This window comes from Mustela putorius, unplaced genomic scaffold (genome assembly GCF_011764305.1).
Source record: "Mustela putorius furo isolate JIRA1106 unplaced genomic scaffold, ASM1176430v1.1 tig00000743_pilon_pilon_pilon, whole genome shotgun sequence".
Taxonomy (NCBI): Eukaryota; Metazoa; Chordata; class Mammalia; order Carnivora; family Mustelidae; genus Mustela; species Mustela putorius.
This window is the reverse complement of record NW_025421464.1, coordinates 3,808,660-3,827,105: the sequence shown is the minus strand read 5'-3', so window position 1 is coordinate 3,827,105 and position 18,446 is coordinate 3,808,660. Positions and strand designations below refer to the sequence as shown.

Here is an 18,446-nt window from a genome sequence, read left to right as displayed (position 1 = left end):
ACACTAAGAAATATATTTAATATCAGGGACTAGTATTTATATGTGCTTATGCCTTATCTTGTTGATTCTAATATACAAATGTTTTATATTTTAACATCTGTGAAAGAATTTTTCAATTTTCAGTCAACAATTCTTGCAATTGCCATTGACCATTCTTTCATGTTACTATCCCTGATATTAGCATGTGTCTCACAATGAATAGATGATTTTTTAAAAAATGGTATATATATCAAATGGTGTATATATATATATCGAAACAAAAATGATATATATATCAAATGGTATAATGTATGATATGTATATCATTTTTTAAATAATGATGTATTTATGATATAAATATGTATATCATACATTATTTATCTTCTATTATTCATTTTATCTCATTACAACAAGTGACACCTGAAACTCATTAAATTTATTTCCCCACCAACTCTTGGGTCCTAATCCGCTTTACAGAGTTGTCCCTTTATTTGGTATTAGTGTAATTTCTTACTTTTTTTTTTTTTAAATGGGGACTTGTCTTGATAAAAGACTTTAGATGTTACCCTGACTTTAAAATAGTGAAACAAATCATTCCAAGACACCTGTGATTGAGAATTAGAATCAGCAAATGAGTGCTTCATCTCTCAACCTCTAACCCAAATCTATGGATCTTTCTTTCCACTAAGAAAATTACAGGTACATTCAACCCTACTGGACTTCCGTGGTTTTCAGCTGTTTATGTTACAATCATTATTCATGGATTGGCAAAAGAGTCTTCATTTATATATCTGAGCAGCAAGAAAGATTGACTACAACATACTTCGTGCCCCCGATGAACAAATTTGAATGAAATTAATTTAGACAATTAGAGTTAAATAAAAAGATGCAGAAGTGACACCAATACCAGAACATACTGATATGTATTGAGTACTTACAAACACCATGTACTGTGTTGATCTATTTATACATTATCTTACTTATTTCAGTGTTTGCATAATTGCTTTAGCAAAGCTTCCCCCTCCGACCTTTGGCAAAACTCATCTTTGTGGATGAAAAAGTTCTCAAAACTCTTGAATTCAACCATATACAACTTCATGTAGAAGAAATTATTTGAATCGCACAGTGGTAAACAAAACCAACATGGTTTCAGCTCTCAAGGAACATACAGCTTAGTGGGAGAAATGGGTAGTAAAACATATAAACAAATAAGTATATGATTACAAACTGTAGGATTTGTGAAAGAAAGACAATACTATAAGAGAAAATCTCAAGGGTTTTAATTAGATGGTTAAGTAAGGGAAGGCATGTGAAGGTGCTTAACAAGTTTAAATTCCAAAAAATCATGGTAAAATTTTAAAAAATAAAATATCATGCTAATCACATTAAATTACATTAAATTATATATACAAATTATTCAAAGAATAGTCAGCACTGGGGTACGTGGGTGGTTCAGTGGGTTAAAGCCTTTGCCTTCAGCTCAGGTCATGATCTCAGGGTCCTGGAATCGGGCCCCACATCAGGCTCTCTGCTCAGTGGGGAGCCTGCTTCCCTTCTTCTCTCTCTGCCTGCCTCTCTGCCTACCTGTGATCTCTGTTTGTCAAATAAATAAATAAAAATCTTAAAAAAAAAAAAAAAGAATAGTCAGCACTTTGTCTTCATCACACAGGTTAGGAAACAGAACATTAGAAATTCCCTTTCTCCCTGTTTGCATTCTCTTCCACCCCAAATCCAGAGGTAACCATCAAACCATATTTTGTGTTAATCATTCCCTTACTTTCACTGAAATTTTATACCTATGTATGTACCCATAATTTTGCCTGTGTGTGAAAAAAATTAATAAATAAACCACATGATGAACAAGTGAAGGGGGGAATATAGTATACAATGTAGAGCAGCAGTGTGTGAATTCTTGGAGAATAGGGGAGGAAGAATAGTTTACTAATTTTAGAGTGTGTCCTAAGGGGCAGAGATCATAAAGGAGCTAGCAAGAGCCATTTCTCTCCTCTACTCCCCAGCATAAACACACAGCACCTTGCAGGAGCAAGCACAGTGCTGATACTCACGACCTAACTTGCTTAAGTGGCTCTCAACTTAATATAAACTGCTATATGCAGAAAATGTCATATACAAACCTAATGGTAACCACAAATCAAAAACAAGTAATGGATAAAAAATAAAGAGAAAGGAATCCAAGTATATCACTAAAGAAAGCCAGCAAACCCTGAAAGAGAGCAAGAAAAGGATCAGAGAACTACAAGACAATTACAAAACAAGTACCAAAATGGCAATAGATAAACACTGTGCATTAAATAACTGGATTTAGGAGCACCTGGGTGGCTCAGTGGGTTAAGCCTCTGCTTTCGGCTCAGGTCATGATCTCAGGGTCCTGGGATCAAGCCCCACATCAGGCTCTCTGCTCAGCAGGGAGTCTGCTTCCCTTTCTCTCCTGCCTGCCTCTCTGCCTACTTGTGATCTCTCTCTGTCAAATAAATAAAATCTTTAAAACATAAATAATTAAATAAATAACTGGATTTAAAATAGGAACCTAAAAGTGGCAATAAATATATACCTACCAAATAATTACTTTGAAAGTAAATGGACTAAATGCTCCAGTCAAAAGACATAGGGTGATGGAATGGATTAAAAACTAAAAACCAGTATAGATTATGCTGCCACCATTTCAGACGTACCACTCATTTCAGACCTAAAGACCCACGCAGATTGAAAAGTGAGGGGACAGACAAATATTTATAATGCAAATGGATGTCAAAGAAAGCCAAGGCAGCAATATTTATATTGGACAAAATAGATTTTAAAACAAAGACTGTAACAAGAGATGAGGACACTACTTAATAATAAAGAAGACAATCCCACAAGAAAATATAACAATTGTAAATATTTAGGCACCCAACATGGAAGTACCCAAATAGTTAGCAACAAACATAAAGGAATTAATTGATAATAATGCAATAATAATGGGGTACTTTAACATCCCACTTATATCAATGGACAGATCATCAAACCAGAAAATCAACAAAGAAACAGTGGCTTTGAATGACACATTGGACCAGATGGATCTAACAAATACATTCAGAACATTTCATCCTAAAATAACAGAATACAAATTGTTTTCTCTTTTATATTTTTTAGAGAGTGGGGAGATGCAGAGGGAGAGAAAGAGAAAGAATCTTCAGCAGGCTCCATGTCCAGTCCAGAGCCCAGTGCAGGACTCAATCTCACAACCCTGAGATCATGACCTGAGTCAATATCAAGAGTCCATGCTTAACTGACTAAGTCACCCAGATGCCCAAATACACATTCTTTTCGAGTGCACATGGAGTATTCTCTAGAATAGTCCACATATTAGGCCACAAACTAAGTCTCAACAAACTGAAAAAGAGCAAAATCTTACTATTCATCTTTTCTGACCACAAGGCTATGAAAGTAGAAGTCAACCACAATAAAAATATGGAAAGAGCACAAGTACATGGAAGTTAAATAACATGCTACTAAATAATGAATGGGTCAACTAAGAAACCAAAGAGAAAATCAAAAAATATATGGAGACAAATGAATATGAATACACCATGGTCCCAAATCTCTGGGATGCAGCAAAAGCTGTTCTACAGGGGTAGTTTATAGCAATACAGGCCTACTTCAAGAAAAATCTCAAATAAACAACCTAATCTTACATCTAAAGAAGCTAGAAAAAGAAGAACAAACAAAACCCCAAACCAGTAGAAGGAAGGGACTAATAAAGATTAGAGCAGAAATAAACAAAATTGAAACCAAAAACAACAAAAAAACCCCCAATAGAACAGATCAGTGAAACCAGGAGCTGGTTCTTTGAAAAGATCAACAAACTTGATAAGCCCCAGCCAGACTCATCCAAAAAATTTTTTTAATTAAATTTTTTTAAAAGGAGAGAGGACTCAACAAAATCAGAAATGAAAAAGGAGAAATAACATCTGACACTACAGAAATACAAGGGATTATGAAAGAATATTATGAAAAATTATATCCTAAAAAACTGGACAACCTAGAAGAAATAGGTAAATTCCTAGAAACATATAACCTCACAAAAAATTCCTAGAAACATATAACCTCACAAAACCTCAGGAAGAATAGATTGCCAGCAGTGAAGTTGAATCAGTGATCACAAAACTCCCAACAAATAAAATTCCAGGACCATGGGGCGCCTGGGTGGCTCAGTGGGTTAAGCCCCTGCTTTCGGCTCAGGTCATGATCTCAGGGTCCTGGGATTGAGCCCTGCGTTGGGCTCTCTGCTTAGCAGGAAGCCTGCTTCTCCCTCTCTCTCTGCCTGCCTCTCTGTCTGCTTGTGATCTCTCTCTTTGTCAAATGAATAAATAAAATCTTAAAAAAAAAAAAAAGTCCAGGACTAGATAGTATCCCAGGTGAATTCTATGAAACATTTAAAGACCAGTTAATACCTATTCTTCTCAATCTATTAAAAAAAAAAATAGAAGAAGCAAGAAAGCTTCCAAACGCATTCCAAGAGACCAGCATTACCCAAACACCCAAACCAGAAACTACAAAAAAAAAAAAAAAAGAGAGAGAGAGAGAGAGAGAGAGAGATAGAGCTACAGGCCAACATCCCTGACGAACACAGATGCAAAAAATCCTCAACAAAATATTAGCAAACCAAATCCCACAATACATTGAGAAAATCATTCACCATGAACAATTGGGGTTTATTCTTGGGATGCAGGCATGGTTCAGTATTTGCAAGTCAATCAGTGTGATACACCACATCAACAAGACAAAGTATAAAAACCATATGCTCATTTCAATAAACTCAGAAAAAGCATGTGACAAAATACAACATCCATCATGATAAAACCCTCAACAAAGTAGGTTTAGAGAGAACTTACTTCAACATAATAAAGGCCATATATAAGAAACCCACAGCTACATCATTCTCAATGGTGAAAAATTGTGAGCTTTTCCCCTAAGGTCAGGAACAAGACAAGGATCTCTACTCCCACTGCTTCTATTCCTTGCCACATCAAGGAAGTCCTTGCTACAGCAATCACACACACACAAAGGAATAAAAGGCATCCAAATTAGTAAGGAAGAAGTAAAACTTTCACCATTAAGTGAGAGGCAAGATGGCAGAGAAGTAGCGATTGAAATGACATCAGATCGTGGGAGTTTAGCTAGATAGGTCTCAAACCATTCCAAACACCTACAAACTCAATAGGAGATAGAAAAGAAGAACAAAAATTCTAGGAACAGAAAATTGACCACTTTCTGAGAGGTAGGATGTGCTGAGAAGTCAATCCAAAGCCACAGGAAGATAGACCACAGTGGGAGGGGCTGGTTCCCAGCAAGCGGCAGAGCAGAGCAGCACAAAATCACAACTTTTAGAAGTCTGCTCCACTGAGGGACATTGCTCCAGAGACTAAGCGGGGGTGGAGCCCTCACAGGGACAGTGTGGTCTCAGCTCCCTTGGGGTCACAGAAAGATTGGGGGTGTCGAGTGTGGCAGGGCTGCCAGGTATTGGAGCGGGGAAGCCGACTACAGAGACAGAGTCGAGGACTGAGCTTTCAGATTGGGGTTACCTTAAACCATGACCCAAGGCACACAGTCAGACTACTGCTCTTCTACCAAGGACCCCACAAGTGGCCAAGCCGGGGAGACTCACCTTCCTCCTCTGGGAAGAGCGGCATGGCAGCAATCTCCTGGGTTTGGAGACTCCAAATGGGGCCATGCGCCAGAGATAGAAATGCTCAGTCACCGGCCAGGAGAGCACGGAGCAGGGTCGGAGACCAGGGAGACAGGAATGATTGACTGCTTATCTCTGAGGGTTCACTGAGGAGTGGGGCCCCAGCTCTTGGCTCCTCTGGGCTGGAAATTGGAAATTTTCTCTTCGTTCCCATCCTCCAAAGTGGTATGGAAAGCGTTCAGGGAACAAAAACTCTGATAGTGAACTGGAGCAGATTACTTAGCCTGGTCCCCAGCAAGGGTGGTGCAATTCCACCTCAGGCAAAGTCATTTGAGAATCACTGCAGTAGGATCCTCCCACAGAAGATCAGCAAGAACATCCAGCCAAGACCAAGCTCACTGATCAAGGAAAATAGTGGAACTCCAGAGCTAGGGGAAAGCAAAGCAAAGAATTCATGGCTTTCCTCTGCCACGATCCTTTAGTCTAACAAAATTAATTGTTTTCATTTTATTTTTTTCTCATTCTATTTTTTTAACTTTTCCTCTTTCTTCTTTTAATGTTTTTTTAAACTGATTTATCTTAACAATACCTTTCTTAAAAAATATATTTTTAAGCCTTCATTGTTATAGTCATATTTTATCCCTTCATTGTATTTAACCTTATTTTTTGTATGCATATAGGTTTTTTTTATTCTAAAAAAGTTTGGGATACAATTTCTTCTAATAGATCAAAATATACCCTAATCTAGCATATGGCTTTGTTCTAGTCTCCATCCAGCCTGAGCACATTCCCTCCTCTTTTTTTTTTTTCCCCAACCAACTTATCTTATCAGTTCCTTTTTCAGATTTTTTTTTCTTTTTTAAATTTATTTACTTTTTATTTATTTTCAGTATAACAGTATTCATTATTTTTGCACCACACCCAGTGCTCCATGTAATCCATGCCCTCTCTAATACCCACCACCTGGTTCCCCCAACCTCCCACCCCGTCCCTTCAAAACCCTCAGGTTGTTTTTCAGAGTCCATAGTGTCTCATGGTTCACTGCCCCTTCCCATTTCCCTCAACTCCCTTCTCCTCTTCATCTCTCCATGTCCACCATGTTATTTGTTATGCTCCACAGATAAGTGAAACCATATGATACTTGACTCTCTCTGCTTGACTTATTTCACTCAGCATAATCTCTTCCAGTTCTGTCCACGTTGCTACAAAGTTGGGTATTCATCCTTTCTGATGGAGGCATAATACTCCATAGTGTATATAGACCATATTTTCCTTATCCATTCCTCCGTTGAAGGACATCTTGGTTTGTCGGGAGCCAGTACAGGAGGCCTACTATAAGAGCTGTAAGGGACTGAATATGATTGGCTGTTCATTTAGGTCCACTCACGCGGGAGGTGCATGAGCACTGCGGTGATTGGCTAGGTGGACTAAGCTGCCGGTGTATATATGCTTGAATGTACTTGTAGAGGGGCGGCCCGCCAGGAGCCAGGCCACGCCGCGCCAGCTGGAGGGGGCCGCAGCCCGGACCATGGTGGCGGCGGCAGCAGCGGCGACAGGCGCCGAGAGGCGGCGCGCGGCCCTGGAGGTGGCGGCGGCGCCCGAGCGGGGCGGCGGGAGCTGCTTGCTGTGCTGCGCCAGAGGGGGAAGAAGATAAAAAGAAGCCATTAAAGAAGTTTGCCTCCACGCGTGTCTCCGTGTCGTTCTTGCGGGCCGAGAGCAACAAGTGGTGCCGAAACCCGGGAACTCGTGCAGAAGAGACGCGCGGAGTTAGGCAACGATCAGGTAAAGAGTGCACCTATTTCTGTCTAGTGACAGGGAAAGTTCCTCAAGTCGAGGACTAGCGTAGAAAGCTTTCCGGGATGGGAAACGAGATGGCTGCAAAGTTCCTAGGATAAGGATGAGAGTAAAGCTTTCCGGTATGGGAAACGAGATGGCCACATATAAAATGCTGGGGCCGCTTTCTGATATCCTTAAAGCAATTGGTACTCCTTTAAAAAATAAAACAGCTCGTTTGTTTTTGAGAGAAGTGGGTCAAACCGCTCCGTGGTTCTTAGAGGAGGGATTGCTTAATATTCCCCAGTGGGAATATTTAGGAGAAGACCTTAGACGCGATCCGCGCACTACGCCAGGAACCCTGGCCGTTTGGTCTTTAGTGAAAGTTTGTTTGCAATCCCCGCGAGAGCCCATACGCCAGGCGGTGCAACTGGGAGGGGAGATCTTAGAACAAGTGAAAGAGGAATTTTGTAAAGGCTCCTTGAAGGACACTAGCTCTGAGAGTGAAAGCTCAAACGGACACTCAGACAGTGAGGGATCTAGCTCGAGTGATGATGAAAGGAGCAGAGGAGGGAAATCTCCCAAAAGCCAAAAGGTGATCAAGATGCAAAAGGAGCTTGCAAAAAAGGAGGAAAAGCTAAAGAAGGCTATGGCGCAGCTCAAAATGCAGGGGAAAGTTATGGCGCAGCTGAAATTAAAAGTGAAAGAAGGAGCTATGGCGCAGTTACAAACAGAGACGGAAGTGGTAGATAACTTAGATCCTGTGCCCACGCACCCAGCCCCAACAGCGCCACCTTACGAGGGGCCTCCTCTGTATAAACCTTGCTGCACCAAGGCCTGCTATTGTGCGAGCTGCACCGCACGAGTGGCTGCCATAGTAGCCTCTCAGGAGTTTGGGTGGGAACAGTATTCTCATTCAGTCCTAAAATCCCCACTTACTCTAATTCCACCTTTTTTGGCTATAATTATACCTACCAAGACCTGGCGCAAGGCGCATCAGCTCACCTTCTAGATAGGTGGCTGCTCTGCAACACTGCACAGGCATGTACAGGCTTGGAAAGCCTTCACTTTATTAATGGGTCTACATGGTGTAACTGTACATACAACTATCATGTAGGCTCTCGATTTGAAACAAATGTTACTTGCAATTGTACCTCAGCTAAGCACATAAGTTACTCACCAATGCCCGTCTGTGTTAGAGCTCCCTTTCTCTTCATAGTTTTTAATGCTTCTACTAACAAGTCATCTAGCCTCTCTTGTGAGTCCCAGAATTGTCTGCTATCAGAATGTTGGAATGCCACGGTGGGAGACTCGGCAGTAATAGCCAAGATACCGATGTATATCCCGATGCCAGTACAGGTGAACCCCGATAACCTGCCGGTGCTGCTTCGACATAAACGAGACTTTGGAATAACAGCAGCCATTATTGCAGCTATCGCAGCATCCGCCGCCGCTGCTACTGCTGCCGTGGTAGCGTTGACAACCTCAGTACAGACAGCAGCTGCGCTCAACAACGTCACAGGAATGGTCGCTGAAGCATTGGCTACGCAAGAACAAATTAACGGACATTTGCATGCTGGGATCCTTATTGTAAATCAAAGGGTTGATCTTGTACAGGAACAACTTGATATCCTAGAGTCAATTGTGTCGATAGGATGCACACATAATATGGCCGGACTTTGTATCACCCCTATAGCTCATAACAACTTATCCTTAGCAGCTAACCTCTCTAGAGAGTTAGGAAATATGCTTAATGGTACCTGGAACCGTCAATGTCAAAATTTAACTAGGCAATTACGACCTCAAATTATATCCATAAATTCTACCAAAGTAACTATTGCACCTGTTAGTGAGTGGAAAAAAATGTTACAGCAATCTGTTTCGTTCCTCAAACAGTGGGCCGGACTTGGTGCCATGGCTGTTCTCTTAATCACAGCTAACATACTAATGTTACGTTGGGTGTGTGGCCATGTCCATCGCAATCAACGACAATAACACCTCATGGTTCAAGCCATGATGGCTCTTGAAGCTGGTACCTCCCCCCAGATATGGCTAAGTATGCTAGATCGGTAGTCAAAGACGGGTAAGACTGATCCTACACCATAGCAACCTAAGACAGGGGCTCTTCGACCAGGGAGAGTACCCGATGACGGGTAAGCATGTGTGCTGAGGATTGGCAACCTAAGACAGGCACGATCTCAGCCATTATAAATAAATAAAAAAGGGGGAGATGTCGGGAGCCAGTACAGGAGGCCTACTATAAGAGCTGTAAGGGACTGAATATGATTGGCTGTTCATTTAGGTCCACTCACACGGGAGGTACATGAGCACTGCGGTGATTGGCTAGGCGGGTTAAGCTGCCGGTGTATATATGCTTGAATGTACTTGTAGAGGGGCGGGCCCGCCAGGAGCCAGGCCGCGCCACGCCGGCTGGAGGGGGCTGCAGCCCGGACCATGGTGGCGGCGGCGGCAGCAGCGGTGGCGGGCGCCGAGGGGCGGCGCGTGGCCCTGGAGGCGGCGGCAGCGCCCGAGCGGGGCAGTGGAGCTGCGTGCTATGCTGCGCCAGAGGGGGAAGAAGATAAAAAGAAGCCATTAAAGAAGTTTGCCTCCACGCGTGTCTCCATGTCGTTCTTGCGGGCCGAGAGTGACATTGGTTCTTTCCACAGTTTGGCGACTGTGGCCATTGCTGCTATAAACGTTGGGGTACAGATGGCCCTTCTTTTCACATCTGTATCATTGGGGTAAATACCCAGGAGTGCAATGGCAGGGTCATAGGGAAGTTCTATTTGTAGTTTCTTGAGGAATCTCCACACTGTTCTCCAAAGAGGCTGCACCAACTTGCATTCCCACCAACAGTGTAAGAGGGTTCCCCTTTCTCCACATCCCCTCCAACACATGTTGTTTCCTGTCTTGCTAATTTTGGCCATTCTAACTGGTGTAAGGTGATATCTCAATGTAGTTTTAATTTGAATCTCCCTGATGGCTAGTGTGTCTGATACCATTTGTATGTCTTCAATGGCGAAGTGTTTGTTCATATCTTCTGCTCATTTTTTGATATGATTATCTGTTTTGTGTGTGTTGAGTTTGAGGAGTTCTTTATAGATCCTGGATATCAACCTTTTGTCTGTACTGTCATTTGCAAATATCTTCTCCCATTCCGTGGGTTGCCTCTTTGTTTTCTTGACTGTTTCCTTTGCTGTGCAGAAGCTTTTGATTTTGATGAAGTCCCAAAACTTTATTTTTGCTTTTGTTTCCTTTGCCTTTGGAGACATATCTTGAAAGAAGTTGCTGTGGCTGATATCGAAGAGATTACTGCCTATGTTCTCCTCTAGGATTCTGATGGATTCCTTTATCAGAATTTTTTTAAAAATGTTCATCTTTAGTCATATACCATCCTTTCATTGTGTTAACCCCTACTTTTGTATATATATAAGTTCTTCTTTCTTTAAAATTTTGGGAGGTAGGGGCACCTGGGTGGCTCAGTGGGTTAAGCCTCTGCCTTTGGCTCAGGTCATGATCTCAGAGTCCTGGGATCGAGTCCCGCATCGGGCTCTCTGCTCAGCAGAGAGCCTGCTTCCCTCTCTCTCTCTCTCTGGCTGCCTCTCCGTCTACTTGTGATTTCTCTCTGTCAAATTAATAAATAAAATCTTAAAAAAAATTGGGGAGGTAGTTTCTTCTAAGAGACCAAAATACACCCAAAATCAAGTGGGTGGCTCTGTTCTATTCACCAGTCTCATTCATATATATATATATATATATATATATATATATATATTTCTTTTGTTCCCCCTCTTTTTCTCCCCCCAGTTTTGGATCTCTTCAGATTTGGTAAGTGTACATTTTTCTGGAGTCTTTGTCACCCTTTTAGTGTTTTATTCTCTCATTCATATGTTCTTATCTGGATAAAATGACAAGGCAGAAAAAACTCACCAACACACACACACACACAAAAGAACAAGAGGCAGTACTGATGGCTAGGGACCTAATCAATAGACACATTGGTAATATGTCAGAACTAGAGTTCAGAACAACAGTTCTCAAGGTGCTGGCTGGGCTCAAAAAAGGCATGGAAGATGTTAGAGAAACACTTTCTAGAGAAATAAAATCTCTTTTGGGAGAAAGAAAAGAACTAAAATCTAACCAAGTTGAAATTTAAAAAGTTATTAATGAGATGCAATAAAAAATGGAGGCTCTTACAGCTAAGATATATGAGGCAGAAGAGAGAATTAGTAATATAGAAGACCAAATGATGGAGAATAAAGAAGCTGAGCAAAAGAGAGACAAACAGCTACTGGACCACGAGGGGAGAATTTGAGAGAGAAGTGATACCATAGGATGAAACAATATTAAAATAATTGGATTCCAGAAGAAGAAGAAAGAGAGAGAGGGGAAGAAGATATATTGGAGCAAATTATAGCAGAGAATTTCCATAATTTGGAAAAGGGAACAAGCATCAAAATCCAGGAGGCACAGAGAACCCACCCCCTCAAAAATCAGAAAAAAATAGGTTCACATCCTGTTATCTAATAGTAAAACTTACAAGTCTTAGTGACAAAGAGAAAATCCTGAAAGCACCTCAAGACAAGAAGTCTGTAACATACCATGGTAGAAATATTAGATTGGCAGCAGACTTATCCACAGAGACCTGGCAGGCCAGAAAAAAATGGCATAATATATTCAGAGCACTACATGAGAAAAATTTGCAGCCAAGAATACTATATCCAACTAGGCTATCATTGAAAATAGGAGAGATAAAAAACGTCCAGGACAAACAAAAATTAAGAGAATTTGCAAACACCAAACCAGCCCTACAAGAATTATTGAAAGGGGGTGCTCTAAGCAAAGAGAGAGCCTAAAAGTAGTAGATCAAAAAGGAACAGAGACAATATATAGTAACAGTCACCTTACAGGTAATACAATGGCTCTAAATTAATATCTTTCATAGTTACCCTGAATGTAAATGGGCTAAATGTCCCAATCAAAAGATGCAGGGTATCATAATGGATAAAAATCAAAACCCATCAATATGCTGTTTACAAGAAAGTGAAAGACACCTCCAGATTTAAAGTGAGGGGGGTGGATAACCACTTACCATGCTAATGGACATCAAAAGAAGTCTGGGGTGGCAATCCTTATATCAGATTAATTAGATTTTAAGCCAAAGACTATAATAAGAAATGAGGAAGGACACTATACCATACTTAAAGGATCTGTCCAACAATAAGATCTAACAATTTTAAATATCTATACCCCAACATGAGAGCAGCCAAACATATAAACCAATTAATAACAAAATCAAGAAACACATTGACAATAATACAGTAAGAGTAGGGGCCTTTAACACAACCCTCACTGAAATGGACAGATCATCCAAGCAAAAGATCAACAAGGAAATATAGGCTTTAAATGACACATTGGACCAGATGGTCATCACAGATTATTCAGAACATTCCATCCCAAAGCAATAGAATACACATTCTTCTCTAGTGCACATGGAACATTCTCCAGAATAGATTACATCCTGGGTCACAAATCAGGTCTCAACCAGTACAAGAAGATTGGGATCATTCATGCATATTTTCAGACCACAATGCTCTGAAGCTAGAACTCAACCACAAGAGGAAAGTTGGAAAGAACTCAAATACATGGAGGCTAAAGAGCATCCTACTAAAGAATTAATGTGTCAACCAGGAAATTAAAGAAGAATTGAAACAATTCATGGAAACAAATGAAAATAAAAACACAACTGTTCAAAATCTGTGGAACACAGCAAAGGCAGTCCTGAGAGGAAAGTATATAGCAACACAAGCCTTTCTCAAGAAACAAGATAGGTCTCAAGTATACAACATAACCCTACACCTAAAGGAGCTGGAGAAAGAACAGCAAATAAAGCCTAAACTCGTCAGGAGAAGAGAAATCATAAAGAGCAGAGCAGAAATCAATGAGATAGAAATCAAAAAAACAATAGAACAAATCAATGAAACTAGGAGCTGGTTCTTTGAAAGAATTAGTAAGATTGATAAACCTCTGGCCAGACTTGTCAAAAAGAAAAGAGAAAGGATCCAAATAAATAAAATCATGAATGAAAGAAGAGAGATCACAATCAACACCAAAGAAACACAAACAATTTTAAGATCATAATATGTTCTTATTACTCTACACCAGCAAATTTGACAATCTGGAAGAAATGGATGCATTCCTAGAGATATATAAACTACGAAAACTGAGCCAGGAAAAAAAAGAAAAGAAAAGAAAACCTGAACAGACCCATAACCAGTAAGGAGATTGAAGCAATCATCAAAAATCTCCCAACAAACAAGACCCCAGGGCCAGATGGCTTCCCAGGGGAATTCTACCAAATATTTAAAGAGGAATTAGTACCAATTGTCCTAAAACAGTTCCAAAATATAGAAATGGAAGGGAAACTTCCAAACTCATTTTGTGAGGCCAGCATTACCTTGATCCCCAAACCAGACAAAGACCCCATCAAAAAGGAGAATTATAGACCAATACTCTTGATGAACACAGATGCAAAAATTCTCACCAAAATACTAGCCAAGAGGATCCAACAGTACATTAAAAGGATTATTCACCACAACAAACTGGGATTTATTCCTGGGTTGCAAGTCTGGATCAACATCTGCAAATCAATCAACATGATACAGTACATTAATAAAAGAACCATATGATACTCTCAACAGATGCAGAAAAAGTATTTGACAAAGTACAGCATCCATTCTTGATCAAAACTCTTCACAGGATAGGGATAGAGAGTACACACCTCAATATCATCAAAGCCATCTATGAAAAACCCACACCAAATATCATTCTCAATGGGGAAAAACTGACAGCTTTTCCCCTAAGGTCAGGAACATAGGAGGGATGTCCACCATCACCACTGCTATTCAACATAGTACTAGAAGTCCTAGCTTCAGCAATCAGACAACAAAAATAAATAAAAGGGATCCAAATCAGCAAAGAAGTCAAACTCTCACTCTTTGCAGATGATATGACACTTTTTGTGGAAAACCCAAAAGACTCCACCCCCAAAACTGCTAGAACGCATACAAGAATTCAGTAAAATGGCAGGATATAAAATCAATACACAGAAATCGGTTACATTTGTATGCACCAACAACAAGACAGAAGAAAGAGAAATTAAGGAGTTGATCCCATTTACAAATGTACCCAAAACCATAAAATCCCTAGGAATAAATCTAACCAAAGAGGCAAAGAACCTGTACTCGGAAAACTATAGAATACATGGAAGAAACTAAGAAAGACACAAAGAAATGGGGGGGAAAAAGCCATTTCATGCTCATGGATTGGAAGAACAAATATTGTGAAAATGTCTATGCTACTTAAAGCAATCTACACATTTAATGCAACCCCTATCAAAATACCATCAGTTTTTTTCAAAGAAATGGAAGAAGTAATCCTAAAATTGTATGGAACCAGAAAAGATCCCAAATAGCCAGAGGAATGTTGAAAAGAAATGCCAAAGTTGGTGGTATCACAATTCCTGAATTCAAGCTCTATTACAAAGCTGTCATCATCAAGACAGTATGGTACTGTCACAAAAACAGATACATAGATCCATGGAACAAAACAGAGAGCCCAGAAATGGACCCTCAACTCTGTGGTCAACTAATCTTTGACAAAGCAGGAAAGAATGTCTAATGGAAAAAAGAAAGTCTCTTCAACAAATGGTGTCAGGAAAATTGAACAGCCAATACAGAAGAATGAAACTGGACCATTTCCTTACACCACACACAAAAACAGACTCAAAATGGATGAAAGATCTCAATGCGATACAAAAAACCCATCGAAATCCTTGAGAAGAACATAGGCAGCAACCTCTTCAACTTCAGCCACAGCAACTTCTTCCTAGAAACAAAGGCAAGAGAAGCAAGGGCAAAAATGAACTATTGGGACTTCATCAAGTTCAAAAGTTTTTGCACAGCAAAGGCACAGTCAACAAAACCAAAAGACAACTGACAGAATGGGAGAAGATATTCACAAATGACATACCAGATAAAGAGCTAGGATCTACAATCTATAAAGAACTTATCAAACTCAACACCCAAAGAGTAAATAATCCAATCAAGAAATGGGAATAAGCATGATACGCTCTAGTTCCATCCACATTGTCGCAAATGGCAAGATTTCATTTCTTTTGATGGCTGCATTGTACTCCATTGTGTATATATACCACATCTTCTTTATCCATTCATCTGTTGATGGACATCTAGGTTCTTTCCATAGTTTGGCTATTGTGGACATTTCTGGGAGTTAAGGGGGTGGGAGAAGAATAAATGAAACAAGATGGTACTGGGAGGGAGACAAACCATAAGTGACTCTTAATCTCTTAAAACAAACTGAGGGTTGCTGGGGGAAGGGGGGTTGGGAGAAGGGGGGTGGGATTATGGACATTGGGGAGGGTATGTGCTTTGGTGAGTGCTGTGAAGTGTGTAAACCTGGTGATTCACAGACCTGTACCTCTGGGGATAAAAATATATGTTTATAAAAAATAAAAAAAATTAAAAATTAAAAAAAAAAGAAATGGGCAGAAGACATGAATATCCATTTCTACAAAGAAGACATCCAGATGGCCAATAGATACATGAAAAAGTACTCAACGTCACTCAGCATCGTGGAAATACAAATCAAAACCACAATGAGATACCACCTCACATGAGTCACAATGGCTAAAATTAACAAGTCACAAAATGACAGATGTTGGAGAGGATGCAGAAAAAAGGGAAACTCTCCTACTCTGTTTGTGGGAATGCAAGCTGGTACAGCCACTTTGGAAAATAGCAAGGAGGTTCCTCAAAAAGTTGAAAATAGAGCTACCCTATGACCTAGCAATTGCACTACTGAGTATATACCCCAAAGATACAAATGTAGTGATCCAAAGGGGCATGTGCACTCAAATGTTTATAGCAGCAATGTCCACAATAGCCAAACTATGGAAAGAACCTAGATGTCCATCAACAGATGAATGGATAAAGATGTGGTATATATATATATATATATATATATATATATATATATATATACAATGGAATAAAAAAAAATCCCAGGAGGGCTTTGTTTTCTGGTGGAATTTGAAAAGTTATTCTAAACTTTATGTGGAAATGCAGAAGTTTAAGAATAGTCAATACAATTTTGGGGAACACCAGAAAAGAAGATATTTTATCATGTATAATAATTGTAACAGTATGGAATTGGCACAAAGACAAACTAACAGACTAGTAGAAAAGAACAGACATTCCAGAACCAGATTCACATATAAACAAATGGTTAATTATAAAAGTGAGGAATTAACAGTCTTTTCAGTACATGATGCTGGGTCAATTGGATATCTATAAAGAAAAAAAGAAAGAGGGGCACCTGGGTGGATCAGTGGGTTAAAGCCCCTGCCTTCGGCTCAGGTCATGGTCCCAGAGTCCTGGGATCGAGCCCCGCATCGGGCTCTCTGCTCAGCAGAGAGCTTCCTGCTTCCTCCTCTCTTTCTGCCTGCTTCTCTGCCTACTTGTGATCTCCGTCTGTCAAATAAATAAATAAAATCTTTAAAAAAAAAAAAAAAGAAGAAGAAGAAGAAAGGAAAAGGAAATTTCACATTGTGCCATACCTCAAAATCAATTCTAGGTGAATAGCACTGTCAGGTTATTTTGCCACTAGCCATGATTAATTAATTGTGGTTCATAAACAATGAATCTTGGAACATGAAAAAAAAATTAAGATGTTAGAAAAAATAAAATAAAGTGAGTAAAATTTAAAATTTAGTGTATCAGACATACTAGCCACATTTCAAGTGCCCAAGAGCCCCATGTGGCTAGTAGCTAGCCATGAAACATACTGGACAGCATAGCTACAGAACAGTTCCATCATTGCAGAATATTCTACTGGACAGCACTGTTCTAGAAGAAGTCATAAGAGAATATCTTCATGAACTTAGGTAAGCAAAAATGTCTTAAATAGAATTTTTTTAAAAAGATCTTAACTATAAAAGAAAAGCTGGAGTAACTGGACCTCATTAAAATCAGAAACTCCTTTTCAAAATATAACACTATAAAGAGTGAAAATACAAGCCACAAAATGGAATAAGAGTCAGGATGACGGTGAGTACAAGTGAAGTGTATATCAAGGTGGCTTGGATATAAATTTTTATGGCAGTGCCCAAAACTCAGTAATCAAGACAAGCGAGATATTAATGCAATATGTTAAAAAATCGTAGTTAATGCAAAAAATTCCCATGATGAACAAAATATCAAAATTTTAAATAAAGTATCAGTATTTCTGATGTTTTCTTTTACCTCAAGCTCCAGTATGACTTGATAGCATTATGGGAAATGATATTTGCAACATGTACACAAGAAGTATCTATAATATTTAAAGAACTCTTATAGATCAATAAAAGTGTCAGATAATCCCACAGAAGAAACAGGCTCAAGAATTAATGATATTTCATGAGACAAGATATCCAAGTGGCCAATAAATATATTAAAAAATGTTCAACTTTGTTAGTCATCAAGAAAATTTAAATTAAAAACAATAGCATTACACAATATACCCACCAAAATGGCTAAATGTAAAAGACAGACAATACCAAATGTTGATATGGATGTAGAAAAAACAGAAGTCTCAGACATGACTGGTGTGAGTGTAAAATGATTTTGGACTTTTGAAAATGACTTTGGAAGACTAGCAGTGGCTATTAAGGCAGAACTTACATATGTTCTGTGACTCAGCAATTTTACTTCTAGATAACTCAATAGGAATGTACTCATACATTCATCAAAAAATTGCTCAAGAATGTTCCTAGTAGCAGAGTGCCTAGGTGGCTCAGTGGGTTAAAGCCTCTGCCTTCAGCTCAGGTCATAATCCCAGGGTCCTGGGATGGGCCCCACATTGGGCTCTCTGGAGACCGCTTCCCTCTCTCTGCCTGTCTCTAAGCCTACCTGTGATCTCTGTCTGTCAAATAAATAAAATCTTTAGA

At 39.6% G+C, this 18,446-nt stretch overlaps 1 protein-coding gene across 3 annotated transcripts in view; it reads right to left on the bottom strand.

The window, feature by feature from the left end:
• Positions 1–18,446, bottom strand: part of LOC101678631 (agouti signaling protein) — a 137,314-nt gene that overhangs the window by 51,525 nt on the left and 67,343 nt on the right. The gene's annotated exons all lie outside the window — the stretch shown is intronic.